The sequence below is a fragment of the Leucoraja erinacea genome, chromosome 4 (assembly GCF_028641065.1).
Source record: "Leucoraja erinacea ecotype New England chromosome 4, Leri_hhj_1, whole genome shotgun sequence".
In the NCBI taxonomy this organism is placed as follows: Eukaryota; Metazoa; Chordata; class Chondrichthyes; order Rajiformes; family Rajidae; genus Leucoraja; species Leucoraja erinaceus.
Window position 1 is genome coordinate 37,040,420 of NC_073380.1, and position 17,405 is coordinate 37,057,824.

Genomic DNA, 17,405 nt, shown 5'->3' on the forward strand with positions numbered 1-17,405 from the left:
GAGCACGCATACATCAAATGTGTTGGAGCTCCTGATGTCAGAACTTGTGAAGAGTCTTGGGGAATAGACATTCCTAACTAGAGATCCTGCCTCCTCCTTTGCCTGTGGTTGAGAGAAGTTTTGACTATCGTTGATGATCAAGGTTCATTGCAAACCTCCAGTGTTGTCTCTATGGAGTTTTCATATTTTCCCTTTGAACAATTTGGTTTCTCCCTGATCCTGCCATTTCCTCCCACATCCCAATGACATACAGTTATGGAGGCATAAGGTCGGACAGCATGGAAACAGAACCTTTAGCCCAACTAGCCCATGCCGACCAAGATGGCACCAACTACATAAGTCCCAACTGCCCACAGATGCCCCTTATCCCTCCAAACTTTTCCTATCCATTTTGGTAGATTAATTGGTTGCTGTAGACTACCCCTTGTCCAAGTAGGCAGAAATATGGTGAAATTGATGGAGATGATATGTGAGAGAGAAAAAGTTACAGTGTAATACGTGGAACTTTCTGACTGAGAGCCATTATTGACTAGACGAGCTGTATGCAGAAAGGGAATATAAATTTGACAGCAAGGGGCACAACCCATCATGAAACAATTCATAAATGTTCATATACTGGATTTCTGCTTCTCCACTGTTCCATTTAGCCAAGCACACTGAGCTCAGCATCCGATGTATCCCAGTAAAGCTGCAAATAATAGTCGGTCTCCTTAAATTGCACAGCTGCAGTACTTGTCCCTGCAGTGCAGGGCTAATTGTGTGTAAGCTAATCAATTTCACAGAAGAGGAATCCAATATTTTATTCTGCTTTTGCTTTTGCGCTTTGTCCTATAAATGAATTTGTGATGAGCATTATTAATTTTTTTAAACAAATGTCACATTTATATATTGGCAAGAACCCTAAATTCATAATATTAATGATTTTGCAGTCACTGCACAACTATTTGTTTTTATTACTAACTTGGGACACATTTTTAGCACAAACAAAGCCTTTTTCTAACCCTGTTAAAATTAATTAACGACTGCAGACTTGCAGCAGAATTCTGTTATTTAATAATTTCCTTCCATTGTTACCATTTTCATGCAGGGAAAAGAGTTCAAAGAGAGATTTAATATGCCTAAATTAATAGAGGCAAACAACTATAATAAAAAGCAGGAAGACTATTAAATTATTTGGATAGGATAACATAACACAGGCTAATCGTATTTATATAGGGCCTTTAAAACAGTAAAACAATCCAAAATGTTTCCCAGGGGCATGACTCTGAAGCACATAAGGAGATATTTGTGTAGAGAGGAACTGTAGATGCTGGCTTAAACTGAAGACAGACACAAAAAGCTGGAGTAAATCATGGGATAGGCAGCATCTCTGGAGAAAGGGAATAGGCGATGTTTCGGGTTGAGACCCTTCTTCAAACTGAGAGTCAGATGAAAGGGGAATGAGATATATGGATGGTACAGGACAAATGAATGGAAGATATGCACAAAGCAACGATAATCAAGGAAATGTGGAGTCCACAATGGTCCATTGTTGGGTGTTGGATGTGATAATGCGTTATACAGGAATGGATGAACAAAAGACTTTTCAAAAAAGGTAAGTCATAAGAAAAACCTTAAAGAACAAAAGAGAGGCAAATAAGTGGAGAAGCTAAGGGAATTTTAGAATTTAGAGCCTTGGCAACTGAAGGCAGAAATAACATTAGTGAAGCAATGAATACAGTGTTAACTAAAATACAACATTGAGGAACTTGGATATCTTGGTGATAAGAGTGGAGGAGATGACGGAGATATGGGAGATCAAGACAAAGAGATTTAAAAATAAGGATGCAAATTTTAAGATCAATGTTAAATTCATTGAGTAGGAAAGAACTGCAGATGCTGGTTTAAACCGAAAATAGACACAAAAAGCTGGAGTAACTCAACGGGACAGGCAGGATCTCTGGAGAGAAGGAATGGGTGACATTTAGGATCGAGACACTTCTTCAGGTTGGAATAAAAACATTATACTATTATATGTACATGAATCAATGGTGTCTCTTTGTGAGGTACCACAATGATATTGATTGATCGGAATGACCAGAATCAGAATGATTAATGGACATGTGCACTACACTATGGTACCAAACTGATATTCTGGTACCATATTTCTTCCGTGGGGGTTATGGGTGAGTGATCGAATATTGCGTTGGGGGAACGGGTTGTATTGGAGGACCAGGCCTCCCATGTGACAGGGACCCAACGGGTCCCACTTGGTCTAGTATATTACTAAAACTCTCATCTTGTTTGTTAGTGAGTCTACCTGTCTGCCTGTCTGTGTGTGATTGATTCATGCCCTAAATTACGTCAAAACGATACACGATAGCACCACAATTTTTGGACCACCTTACTCACAATTGCCTTTTGGTGTGTTTTTATAAAATTTCATTCAGATGTTATATTTACATTTTTATTCTTTACGATATCCCACTTTGAGAAAGATTTCTTCCAATCTGAACTGGCAATTGTAGATTAGTGATGGCATTATCGTAAAAGGCCACAAGGCTGTAATCCCTGCTTCTTTACACAGCAAGTACTTTGACGCTGTCCATGCGGGGCTCCCAGGTGCCGATGCAACTGTCCCACGAGCAAAAAAAAAATTTTACTGGCCTGGTATGACTGAATACATTCTCGAGAATGTGGCATCCTGTGCAGTGTGCAACAGTTTGGCACCTCATCAACTAAAGCAACCACTTCGCTCACACCCGGTTCATGCCCTCCCGTAGTCTACAGTGAAAACTGCCATATTTGAGTTGAATGGCAAGCAGTACCTGGTTCTTATCGACTCGTATTCCGGTTGGTTTGACGTCGATCTTCTTAGTAGCCCCACTTCTCATGGGGTAGCTCTCGCCATTTCGCAGACCACGGAGCTCCTTGTCTACTGCTATCTGATAATGGCAGTTAATTTACCAGCCAGCTCTTCAAAGACTTTGCTGCACGCTGGGGTTTTCGCCACATCACCAGCAGCCCTGAATATCCTCATTCGAATGGACTGGCTGAATGGGCTGTCAGGAGTGCCAAACAATTTATGGAACGATCGCACAAAGCTAAAGCCGATGTATACCTGGACCTGCTCAACCTGCGCAACATTACCTGTGACCTTATCTTGGATTCACCTGCTCAGCCTTTGTTGTCACGGCAGACCCGAGCCACATTGCCTGTAGCGAATCAGGCAATAGTCCCACAGGTGGTCCCACCATCAAAGGTCCAGTCCAGGCCTCAACCAAAACGCGATATTCAAAAAGAGTGGTATGACAAAATGAGCAGACCGATGCCACAATTAACCGAGGGACAAGTAGTTTGTTTGCAAACCGACAAAGTTCATGACCGTATCGGTGTAATTTCTGGAACTGCCTCCGAGCCACGTTCATACCTAGTCAATGCTGATGACAGCACTTACAGACGTAATAGGCAACATATCCTGCCTGTGAATGAGCTGGCTCTACCGCCGTACTATCCTGACCGCACAAGTCTACTTCCATCCACGTCCAGCGGCATTGGCCCGCCTGCACCAGCACAACAACCTGTTTATGAAACAGTTACTTGGCCAATGGCTACACCACCTCTGCCTGTGCCAAAGTCTCCTGTTTCGTCACCGGGAATGTCGTTTCAATCCCCAAAACCAATTATACCACCGATTGTGTCCCCGGTGGCGAATAATGGAAATGGTCTATATCGTACACGTGCTGGTCATGTTTGTAAGCCCACCGTAAAGTACCCGGGCTAATTATGACCTTCCTCCATCGTATTGCCGTTTACTATGTACACTTTATTTAGTCAGTAGTTTTGTATTTTCATTTAATTATTTAAGAGGGAGGATGTAGATTACCGATTAACGTGTGTCAATCATACCGTGACTCGTAATGTGGCTCCACCCACAGGTTTTATAGACAGCTCTTTCCCTCTCTCTCTCTCTCTCTCTCTCAGTCTAGTGCGTTATGCTGAAATAAAGTTACCTATGCTGAATTGCTAATAAAGACTTTGGATTGGGGTGGGGAGGGGAGGATAGGTAGAGAGAGGAAAGAAGAGAGAGGGTGAAGAGGAGGGGGAGGGAGTGCTGGGGGATGAGGGGAAATGAGTCACGCCTGCACAGTTGGGGGCTATGGGTGAGTGGTGGAATATTGCATTGGGGAACGAGTTGCGTTGGGGAACAGGTGAGTGGTGGAAACGGGTTGTGTTGGGGGAACGGGTTAGTGGTGGAATATTGCGTTGAGGAACGGGTTGCATTGGGGGATCAAGCCTCTCGTGGGGGCTATGGATGAGTGGTGGAATATTGCGTTGGGGGAACGGTTGTGTTGGGGGACCAGGCCTCCCGTGTGAGAAGGTCCCAACGGGTACCACCTGGTCTAGTACACTGTAAAAATAGTGCATAATGGTCAAAATAGCCCCCCAAAATTTAAGTTCCATAAGAAACTGCTGGCACTGATATAATTTATCTCTGTAATATTCAAATGGTCTGCTATTGTTACAGCCCTGCTCATGCCAATCTGTTCAGAGCTAATTTTCATTAAGAAAGTTCTCATTGTTATGGACAAAAAAAAAGGCTGCTGGCAGGTCAAGCAGTATCTGTGGATGGGAATGGAATTGTTGATGTCTTCTGTTGGTCCTTATGCACATTTTGGGTAAAAAACCTGAAATTCCAGCATTTGAACCATTGTTTTTTTCATGTGTAATTACTTCACTTAGTTGGTATGAATAAACAATATGACTCACCCTCATGTTTCACATTGCTATTTGAAAGTAGAAAAAGACGTGCACCATGTATTTATAAGCCCTCTTATGGTTCTTTGTTAAGTTGGAGCCAAATGTTTCATTGGGATTTTGTCAGGAACCATCCAAAAAATCCTTAAACCCACCAATCCACTCCCCCTAAGTACAGTGATTAATAGAGAAATAAGAACAATAGAAATAATTACTCTTCCAACAGTGTTAAATTGGTACATTCACTTTCTGCTGATGAAGAATTATATGCTCATCAGACCAAGTGATTAGAACACTCTTCCACTATGCATACAAGATCATATACCATTCAAAGTTCAATTCAATAAATCATTCAACCATTCAATAAACATGAGGAGCAACAGGAAATATAGAACGTCTTTCATAATGACCAAAATATTGCACTGGTTCAGAAGAACAATCCTGGTGTGAGATTCCCAATCACATACCGCTGTCGTTTTAAATTGTTTTTGAGTGCTGAATGACATATTGTGCTGAAAGGAACATATTACCTAATATTTAGAGTCATAAAGTCAACAGCATGGAAACATGCCCTTCAGCCCAACTTGTCCATGCAAACCAAGATGCCCCATCTACACTAGTATCACATGCCTGTTTTGGGCCAATAGCCCTCTAAACTTCTCCTATCCATGTACCTGTCCAAATGTCTTTAAACTGTTGTTATATTTAACAGACTCCAATGAAACAAATGACACTATTAAACTAAATAGTAGGGTAAGGGGTTGAAAAATTGGGAGTATAAAGATGGAGTTAAATAGAAAGCGAGTACAGGAAAAGTTACAAAAGACTCCTGAATTAATGGGAAGGAAAGTTCAGAGCCAATAGTGACCGGTGTGAGAGGGGAGGTGAATTCCAAAGTTAAAGTGTTGCATATGAATGTGCAAAGTATAAGAAATAAAGTGGGTGAGCTTGAGGCTCAGTCACAAATTGGCAAGTATGATGTTGTGGGAATTACAGAGACATGGCTGCAAGAGGACAAGGGCTGGGAACTGAATATTCAAGGTTATACGTCCTATTGAAAAGACAGACAGGTGGGCAGAGGGGGTGGGGTAGCTCTGTTGGTGAGGAATGAAATTCAGGCCCTTGCGAGGGGTGACATAGATTCAGGAGATGTAGAATCAGTATGGATAGAAATGAGGAATTGTAAGGGTAAAAAGATCCTAATGGGAGTTATCTACAGGCCCCCAAACAGCAGCCTGGATATAAGGTGCAAGTTGAATCAGGTGTTAAAATTGGCATGTGTAAAGGTAATGCTACAGTTGTTATGGGAGATTTCAACATGCAGGTACACTGGGAAAATCAGGTTGGTACTGGACCCCAAGAAAGGAAGTTTGTGGAATGCCTCTGTGATGGATTCTTAGAGCAGCTTGTACTGGAGCCTACCTTTCTGGATTTAGTGTCATGTAATAAACCTGATTTATTTGGGAACTTGAGGTAAAGGAGCCATTAGGAGGTAGTGACCATAAAATTATGATTTAATGTACAATTTGAGAGGGAGAAGGGAAAATCAGAAATGTTAGTAGTACAATTGAACAAAGGGGACTAAGGAGCCATGAAGGAGGAGCTGGCCAAAGTTGACTGGAAAGAGACCCGAGCAGGGATGACAGTGGAACAACAATGGCAGGTATTTCTTGGAATAATACAGAAGGTGCAGGATCAGTTCATTTCAAATAGGAAGAAAGATTCCAAGGGGAGTAAGGGGGAACCGTGACTGACAAGGGAAGTTAGGGAGAGTATAAAAATAAAAGAGAAGTAGAACATAGCAAAGATGAGCGGGAAGCCAGAGGATTGGGAAACTTTTAAAGAGCAACAGAAGATAACTAAAAAGGCAATACGGGGAGAAAAGATGAGGTACGAAGGTAAGCTAGTCAAGAATATAAAGGAGAATAGTAAAAGCTTCTTTAGGAGAAAATTAGTTAAGACCAAAGTTGGACCCTTGAAGACTGAAACAGATGAATTTATTATGGGGAACAAGGAAATGGTAGATGAGTTGAACAGGTACTTTGGATCTGTCTTCACTCAGGAGGACACAAACAATCTTCCTGATGGCCAGAGAATCAAGGGTGATGGAGGAACGGAAGGAAATTCACATTAGGCAGGAAATGATGTCGGATAGACTGATGGGACTGAACGAAGGCTGATAAATCCCCAGGACCTCATGATCTGCATCCCAGGGTACTTAAGGAAGTGGCTCTCGAAATGGTGGTCGCATTGGTGATCATTTTCCAATGTACTATAGATTCAGGATCAGTTCCTGTGGTTTGGAGGGTAGCTAATGTTATTCCACTTTTTAAGAAAGTCGGGAAAGAGAAAACAGGGAATTATAGACCAGTTAGCCTGACATGGGTGGTGGGGAAGATGCAGGAGTCAATAATAAAAGTGGCACATTTGGATAGCAGTAACAGGATCGGTCCGAGTCAGCATGGATTTATGAAGGGGAAATCATGCTTGACTAATCTTCTGGAATTTTTTGAGGATGCAACTCAGAAAATGAACAAGGGAGAGCCAGTGGATGTCGCGTGCCTGGACTTTCAGAAAACATTTGATAAGGTCACGTATAGGAGATTAGTGGGAAAAATTAGAGCACATGGTATTGGCGATAGGGTACTCACATGGATAGAAAATTGCTTGGCAGTCAGGAAGCAAAGCAATAGGGATAAACAGGTCCCTTTGAGAATGACAGGACGTGATTGTGGAGTACCACAAGTCTCAGTGCTGGGACCACAGCTATTTACAATATACATTAATGATTTCGATGAAGGGATATAAAGTAACATTAGCAAATTTTCAGATGACACAAAGCTGGGTGACAGTGTGAACTGTGAGGAGGATGCTATGAGGATGCAGGGTGACTTGGACAGGTTAGGTGAGTGGGCAGATGCTTGGCAGATGCAGTTTAATGTGGATAAATGTGAGATTATCCACTTTGGTGGCAAAAACAGGAAGGCGGATTATTGTCTGAATGGTGTCAGGTTGGGAAAAGGGGAAGTACAACGAGATCTGGGTGTCTTTGTTCATCAGTCACTGAAAGTAAGTATGCAGTGAAGAAAGCTAATGGCATGTTGGCCTTCATAACAAGAGGAGTTGTGCATAGGAGTATAGAAGGTAGACAAAAGTGCTGAAGAAACTCAGCGGGTGCAGCAGCATCTATGGAGCGAAGGAAATAGGCATTGTTTTGGGCCAAAACCCTTCTTCAGACTGATCAGTTTGAAGAAGGGTTTCGGCCCGAAACGTTGCCTATTTCCTTCGCTCCGTAGATGCTGCTGCACCCGCTGAATTTCTCCAGCTCCTTTGTCTACCTTCGATTTTCCAGCATCTGCAGTTCCTTCTTAAACATAGAAGCATAGAGGTCCTTCTGCAGTTGTACAGGCCCCTAGTGAGATCACTCCAGGAGTATTGTGTGCAGTTTTGGTCTCCAAATTTGAGGAAGATCATTCTTACTATTGACAGCCTAGGTTCACGAGGTTAATTCACGGGATGGCAGGACTGTCATATGCTGAGAGAATGGAGCGGCTGGGCTTGTATACTCTGGAATTTAGAAGGATGAGGGGGAATCATTGAGACATATAAGATTATTAAGGGTTTGGATACTCTAGAAGCAGGAAACATGTTCCCGATGTTGGGGGGTCCAGAACCAGGGGCCACAGTTTAAGAATAAGGGTAAGCCATTAGAACGGAGATGAGGAAAAACCTTTTCACAGAGAAGGTTGTGAATCTGTGGAATTCTCTGCCTCAGAAGGCAGTGGAGGCCAATTCTCTGAATGCTTTCAAGAGAGTTAGATAGAGCTCATAAAGATAGCGGAGTCAGGGGATATGGGGAGGAGGCAGGATTGTGGATGATCAGCCATGATCACAGTGAATGGCGGTGCTGGCCGGAAGGGCCAAATGGCCTACTCCTGCATTGTCTATTGTCTATTGACAATCATTTATTTTCCCTAAAGCATTTACAAATTGCTTCTTCAGGTAGATGATGCAGTTTTATAGCACTAAAAAAAAACCTTGCTTTTTCTCAAAACTGAGAACAGTATGGTTTGACTGGTATGTTGTCAAGAGTTCTGCTTCATAATTAGGTTTACTTCACAATTTGTTTTGTATATAAATTGTTTTCTATAAAAGTGAATCTCCTCGTGTCAATTGAGGAAGATTATAGAAGAATGATGAAGCAATTCATCCTTGGTCAGCAGCATTAAATATACTATATTGCAGCATCAGCATATTGCATTCTGCTTTGGAAACTTATTCATTAACCATGTTTGCCTGCAGAATGTTTATATCAAGCACAACCCTAGACTGTAAAAAATGCTTAGCCCTGCCATTCTGAATGTGTAAAATGATGTTAAAGCAAACTCTACAGAGCAGATTTGGAATTCAAAATAGTTTCCATAACAACCTTGAAGCGTTTCAAATTATTTGAGAGTTTTAGAACATTTTGCATACATTTTTTATGATATCATTTGTCTTTTTCTATGTTAAAATTTGCATTAACTAGCCTTCTTACTCGTAAGTTAGAATTGAAACAGATGTTAAAATAAAATTGTTCCTTTAATCACTGCATTTCGCACAAACGTTCCTACTCATTTCAATTGTTTTGCATCTCCAGGTAACTACTACAGCCTTGTCAAGTCTAAGGAGGGAAATAGATGCCAGACGCCATTTTGGGTAAGGACCTTTCCACAGACTGATGGAGTAGAGAAGAAGGAACTGGTAAAGGGAAGTGAGAGGAAGGGTATGGCAAGAATTGGCGAGTGTTAGGTGGATACAGGCAAGAAGGGTTTGAGCAGCAGATCAGTGGAGATAGTAGGAAAGGCTAGGGGTGAAGTGGAGGCAAAAGGGTGCAGATGTGAAATTTGAAAAATACAGATGAGAAAAAAATGAAATATACAACTGGAGGGATAATGGTTGGAAGGGAATGGGTAGGGACAAGAGAGGAGAAAAAAACATTGAGGACAGAATAGGGCAGGAAGGTACAAGAGCTGATGGAAGAGTGAAAAGAAAATGGGTGATGGGCAGGAGTGTGGAATAACTGTATGTGCATGTGGGTGGGGGGAGAGGATGGGGGAAGAGGGTCGATGAGAAGCAGGTGTCGTTCATCTGGAACTGGAGAATTGGATGTACATACCATTGGGTTGAAAATTACTCAAATGGAACATGAGGTATAGATAATTCCAGTTTGCACATGGCCTCAATTTGGCAATGGAGGAAGCTATCTCGCGACCATGGCTGAACGCACGAGTGCCACACCAACAAAACCCAGCCCACTATCACCATCACAGGTATTATCACTTCTGGCAATCTCCCCCCTCCACATTCTCCAACATGATGGTTCCCATCTCTACACTGCATGTTCCTATCTCAAACCCAAATTCAACAAACAAGACTGCTTTGGCAGGCTCATTGATTCCACATATTCTTGCCTTACTGAACTTATCATCTCATAGCTCGACTTGTTGGTGTCATCCCTCATATGGTCTCTTCCCACCAACATTCAGGACACCTCACACGCTCTCCACCATTTCAAGAAATTCCAGTACCACAGCTTCATCTTTGCCATGGTGATCAGTCACTTTTCACCAACATTCCCCATCAGGAAGTCCTCTGTGTCCTGTATTTCTCCCAAGAACCAAAACATAACCAGTTCCTCTCAACTAATATCATCGTCTGCCTGGCAGAACTCGTCCTCACCCTTGACAACTTTTCTCTTAATTTCTTCTCACTTTCTTCAAGTTAAAGGTGTGGACATGGGCACTCGCATGGGGGCCCCAGTTATGCCTGACATTTTGTTGTTTATGTTGAACGCTCCTTGTTCCAAGTGTACTCCGGCACTACTCCCCAACTCATTCTCCGCAACATCAACAGTCACTTCAGGATTGCCTCCTGCAACTTGATGGATGGAGGAGCCTGAAGGGCCTGTTTTTGAGTTGCATGAGTCTATGACTCTTTGTGTCTAGCACAGTGCTGGCACTTGGCAGTCCACTTCTGAAATCTGAATGCCCTCCTCCACAATTAAATCGTTGAAGTCAATGACTAAATTTAATTTGTTTAGAATTAATACCATATTTTCAGATGCTAAAAAGAAGTTTGTTTTCACTTTAGTACAATTCATCAACCAATACTAGAATCCTAATATGAATTGTGTGCATGGAGTCTGATTCAAGTCATTTTAAACAAAGAGCAGTATTCCTGAAAGTATTTAAATTCATTACATTACATGGATTTAACTGCTGAATGCTATTATGAAGGCTCTCGGTGACTATATCTGTGTGAGGTCTGGCTAACCTACAAATGGGAACTTGCTCATTAATTAACATTTAAATATAAGATGCAGAAGAAGGTTGTTGAAAGCATTGGCCATGGGGGTCTGAGGATAAAATTAATCCATGCAGGTACGAGGCAAATGAGAATTATATTTTCGGTATAAATGAAACAAACATCAAAGCTTACTTTTACAGAGAAAGTTTCAAACCTTACAATGGATGCTGGTAAGAATGTCAAAAGATCATGTTCATAAACAGAATGAAATTATTCTGATAGGATTGTTTCTGATGTAGGCACAAAATGCAGGAATAACTCAGCGGGACAGGCAGCATCTCTGAAGAGAAGGAACGGGTGACATTTCGGGTCTGGACCCTTCTTCAGCCTGATATCAGGGGAGTGGGTGGTACAGAAATAAAATGTAGTTGGAGACAGTAAGACTGATAGGAGAACTGGGAAGAGGGAGGGGATGGAGAGAGAGTGAAAGCAAGGGCTACTTGAAGTTAGAGAAATCAATGTTCATACTGCTGGAATGCAAGCTACCCAAACAAAATGTTTACCGCATACCGCTGTTCCTCCAATTTGTGCTGGGCCTCACTCTGACAATGGAGGAGGCCCAGGACAGAAAGGTCGGTGTGGGAATGGGAGGGGGAGTTAAGTGTTGAGCAATCGGGAGATCAGGTAGGTTTAGGTGGACCAAGCAGAGGTGTTCAGCGAAACGATCGTCAAGCCTGCGCTTGGTTTCTGAAGTGTTCAGTGATAGCAGCTGTTTTGGAAGAGCCATCAATCTGATATTTTGGTAATTGAATCTAAGAACCTTCCTTTAAATAATTTCAGAGTTTTACCTCAAATTCCTTCAATTGGCATGATTTTGTTTAACTAAGTTATTATTTCAGAAAGTTCACATGAGACTCGGGGATATTTAGGCATGTCGTATGAACTTCATCTCACAGCAGATTTCTCAATGGCAACCTTTCCCTACGCTTGATACTAGTAGTAGAGTGGCAACAACCAGCTAGAAAAATAAATCAACTTTATTTGAAGTGATCAAATATGTAGCATCATGCATTTTACATACAGTATTTGCCTTGAGTTGGTTCAAATGTTTAGATTCACTGACATTCCCGGTAGACATTCGGAGTGTTTAAAATGGAATAGATCAATGGTTGGACTCCGTACATGCACAAGAAGGCACGCCTCAACTCTTCTCATCTGGGGAATTGCAATTGAACCCAGGCAGTGCAGTTGCAGTAGTTAAACTACTGCTTTAAGTCTCAGAATACAGGTTGTCATGGACGTTTTTCCTGATTGTGCTTTCACACTGAATCTATTAAATAACTTTGAATTATCAACCCAGCTTTTTATATTCATGGATCATGAATCTTTGACTTTTAAGCAGAACACTTCCTGGTAATTATAGTAAACCTGAACTTAACGTTATCTATAATTCACCAATTCAATGCACACTATCCAACTGATTCATTACGTAGGTGGGTATGCATGGATGAGTGTAGCATTTATATGTGTGTGGAACAGCATAGTCTTTAATTCAATATTGTGTTTCTGCTTGGTGTAGTGGAGATTAGATGCTTTCTTTTCTATTTCATTCTTTCTGCACAGTAATTTACTGAACGATGATTAACATTTTGCTCAGGAACACGTTTATTTTGCTGTTAAATTATAACCTGAGATAGTCGTAGCTACATTTTACATTACCCTTCTGTACGACATGCTATTATATACACTTCACTGTCATTAAACACAGCTCTCAGCAGTGCTACAATCTGCACGTTGTAATTAGAGATAATTGACAATGCATGTTTGTAACAGTGAAAAACAATCTGAAAAAGTTGGAAAGATAAAAAGTATAAAAATGTCTTGAACTGGAGTGAGTGCTTCATTTTAGATTATGATAAGGGACAGACAAGAGTGAACATTGCTGGAGAGGTCTTTTATCACCTTTGTCAAACTTTATAGACGTTCTGCAGATTGCACAGAACATCAGCAACCACTCAAAAGGTGCAGACAAACAATGTCTCTGTTATGGTCTCAAACTTGTAAAATGGTGAAGTATAACCGGAAAATGAGCAAGAACACTTGACAGGAATAGCACAGGATGGAAACAGAGATGGTAAGGATATTCAAGTTCAAGTTCAAGTGAGTTTATTGTCATGTGTCCCTGTATAGGACAATGAAATTCTTGCTTTGCTTCAGCACACAGAACATAGTAGGTATTCACTACAAAACAGATAAGTGTTAATAGATAGTGATAATATAAATATATACACACATGAATAAATAAACTGATAAAGGGCAAATAACAGAGAATGGGTTATCAATAGTCAGAGTTTTGTCCGAGCCAGGTTTAATAGCCTGATGGCTGTGGGGAAGTAGCTATTCCTGAACTTGGTTGTTGCCGTCTTCAGGCTCCTGTGCCTTCTACCTGAAGGTAGCAGGGAGATGAGTGTGTGGCCAGGATGGTGTGGGTCTTTGATGATGCTGCCAGCCTTTTTGAGGCAGCGACTGCGATAAATCCCCTTGATGGAAGGAAGGTCAGAGCCGATGATGGACTGGGCAGTGTTTACTACTTTTTGTAGTCTTTTCCTCTCCAGGGCGCTCAAATTGCCGAACCAAGCCACGATGCAACCAGTCAGCATGCTCTCTACTGCGCACCTGTAGAAGTTAGAGAGAGTCTTCCTTGACAAACCGACTCTCCGTAATCTTCTCAGGAAGTAGAGGCGCTGATGAGCTTTCTTGATAATTGCATTAGTGTTCTCGGACCAGGAGAGATCTTCAGAGATGTGCACGCCCAGGAATTTGAAGCTCTTGACCCTTTCAACCATCGACCCGTTGATATAGATGGGACTGTGGGTCCCCCTCCTACTCCTTCCAAAGTCCACAATCAGTTCCTTGGTTTTGCTGGTGTTGAGGGCCAGGTTATTGCGCTGGCACCATATGGACAGTTGCTCGATCTCTCTTCTGTACTCTGACTCATCCCCATCAGTGATACGTCCCACAACAGTGGTGCCGTCAGCGAACTTGATGATGGAGTTCGCACTGTGACTGGCTACACAGTCATGAGTAAAGAGTGAGTACAGCAGGGGGCTGAGCACGCAGCCTTGAGGTGCTCCCGTGCTGATTGTTATCGAGGCTTACACATTTCCGCCAATACGAACAGACTGTGGTCTGTGAATGAGGAAGTCAGGAATCCAATTGCAGAGGGATGCGCAGAGACCCAGTTCTGCGAGTTTGGTAACCAGCTTGGAGGGGATGATTGTGTTAAATGCCGAGCTGTAATCAATGAATAACAGCCTGACATATGAGTTTTTGTTGTTGTCCAAGTGGTCCAGGGCGGAGTGAAGGGCCAGCGAGATCGCATCCACCGTTGATCTGTTTTGGCGGTAAGTGAACTGCAGTGGGTCCAGGTTTTTGTCGAGGTAGGAGTTGATTTGCTCCATGATCAACCTCTCAAAGCACTTCACCACAGGCGTTAGTGTCACTGGTCGATAGTCATTGAGGCACGTCACCTTACTCTTCTTGGGCACTGGTATAATTGATGCCCTCTTAAAGCAGGTGGGGACCTCAGACCTCAGAAGTGAGAGGTTGAAAATGTCCGTAAAAACTCCGCACAGGTTTTTAGAACACAACCGGGTATACCATCAGGTCCAGGTGCTTTTCGGGGGTTCACCCCTCTGAAGGATTTCCTGACGTCGGCCTCTGTGACTGAAACTGAAATGCCATCACAGCAAATGGGGGATCGGGAAGGCACATCAGTATTCTCCCTATCAAAGCGTGCGTAAAACGCATTGAGCTCGTCAGGGAGTGATGTTTCGCTGACATTCGAGCTGCCTCCTGGTTTTGCCTTGTAGGAGGTGATTGCATTCAGGCCCCGCCACAGCTGCCGAACATCTGTCTCATCCTCCAGTTTGGAGCAGAAGTCCCTTTTGGCCTTTTTGATGGCCTTACCAAGGTCGTATCTGGTCTTCATGTAGGCCACTGTATCATCGGAAGCGAATGCCCTGTGTCTGGACTTCAGAAGAGTGCGGATCTCAAAGTTCATCCAAGGTTTCTGATTGGGAAACACTCGGAAGGTTTTTGTAGGGATGCAGTCCTCCACACATTTCTTTACGAAGTCTGTAATGACTGTGGCGTATTCATTCAAGTCCGTTGCCGAGTCCTTGAACATTGCCCAGTCTACAGACTCCAAACAGTCCTGGAGTTGTTCCTCTGCCCCCCTCGACCAGCTCTGTACTGTCCTCACTTCTGGGGGTGCGCTCTTCATGCTGATGGAAGACGTGGAGGTGATTTCTTTTGGTTTGCCCAGCAATGGTGGTAAACGCCTCGAGGTAAGACGTCTGGTGTTTGTTGACCACGGACGTCTGCCTGGGGTGGGATGTAGACCGCGGTCAGGATGATGGAGGTGAATTCCCTAGGGAGGTAGAAGGGACGGCACTTCACCGCCAGATGTTCCAGGTGTGGAGAGCAGGAGTTGGACAGGACTGCCAAGTCTGAGCACCACGCAGAGTTGACCATGAGGCAGATGCCCCCTCCTCTCCTTTTCCCAGATGCCAAGGTACGGTCCATACGATGGATGGAGAACCCTTCAGGCTGGACCACTGAGTCTGGGGAGCAGGGCAGACAGCATTTGCGGAATGATTCTTTCATAAGTGTGGAAAAGGAGATTGAACGGGCAACTAGAGAGTTGAGTTGAAGGGAGGATGGTGGAGGGTTGGTGATAGAGGGTTGCAGAGGGGAGGGTAATTGGAGGAACGGAGGTGAAAAGACAAAATACATCATAATCATACCCTCAGGAGAAATGGAACATAATTTAGATCTTTAGATTTATGAAAAAGAGCGATAGGCTTGATTTACATAACAAACATAGAAACATATGGAATTCTCACACACAAGATTAGGACTATCCTACGTCTTTGGAGCCTGCACCGCCATTCAATATGATCATGGCTGATCATCCCAACTCAGTATCCCGTACCTGCCTTCTCAAATACCCCCTACATCCCCTTAGGTCACAAGGCGCACATCTAACTCCCTCTTACATATAGCAGCAATGAACTGGGAATCTATGTTACGGAACATAGATTAATTGTGATGGAATTCTCACACACCAACACTATCCTACGTCTTTGGAGAGTGGGAAGAAACTGGAGCACCCGGAGAAAACCCACGTGGTCACGGGGAGAACGTACGAAACTCTGTACAGTCACGGTGGTCACGATGGCGCAGCGGTAGAGTTGCTGCATTACAGCAAATGCAGCGGCAGAGACCCGGATTCGATCCTGACTACGGGTTCTGTCTGTACAGAGTTTGTATGTACTCCGCTTGACCTGTGTGGGTTTTCTCCGAGATCTTCAGTTTCCTCCCACACTCAGCAACTCGTACAGATTTGCGGTTAATTGGCTTGGTAAATGTAAAATTGTCGCTAGTGCCGCTGTAGGATGGTGTTAATGTGCAGCTGCGCCGCTGGTGCCGCGGTACCCGGTGGGCCGAAGGGCCTGTTTGCCTCTGCCATCTTTAAACTAAACTGTGCCGCTAAACTAAACTAAACAGCACCCGTAGTGCGGGATGCCACGCGGGTCTCCGGCGCTACAAGAGCTGTAAGTCAGCAACTCTACCGCTGCGCCACTGCGCCACTGTGTCATCTCTAAACTAAAAAAATGAGATTAAACTAAACTAAATATGACACAATCCAAAGAAACGACAGTGTGAATTGGACAATTATCTGCCTCTCTGTGGTCTGTACGTTTTGCCGGCAAGGATTGGAAATGGATGCAGTGTTCTTTGTTGAGAGCTACCTTGTGCAGTGGCTGAGTGGAGGAATCTCTGAATTGGTGGTCTGTTAGCAAGCTCAATCCTTGCCTTTCCAGTCTGTTTATATTCCACAGCATCATACAATTAAATTCAATTTTTAACCAAATCTTTAATTTCTTTTGATTTCTGTTCAGATACCCCAGTTCACAGATTTAAGTAGGACTCACGTGCATTCGCCAATTGCAGTATTTCCGTAGCAATTGTTTTAGCATTTTTTTGCCTGCAATTTTATTTTGGTTAAGCCATGATATGTAAATGAAAATATCATTCACATAAATAATTCATGTCGATTTACATTTGAATTAGATTGTAATTTAACAAGTTAATTATTAACATGATTTGCATAATCCAAATTACATTTTCATTGGTACTGCTGACAGTTCCAAAACAGATAACAAATGTTTAGCCAATAGTCTGATCAATCAGCTGCAGCTAACCCCATTGCAAGAATTTCAGTTAAATGGACCTTAGAATTTATGTTTAATTGAGAGCGTTGTCTAAGACTTTGCCAAGAGTGAAGATAATAAAAATATGCTGAAGTGGTATGT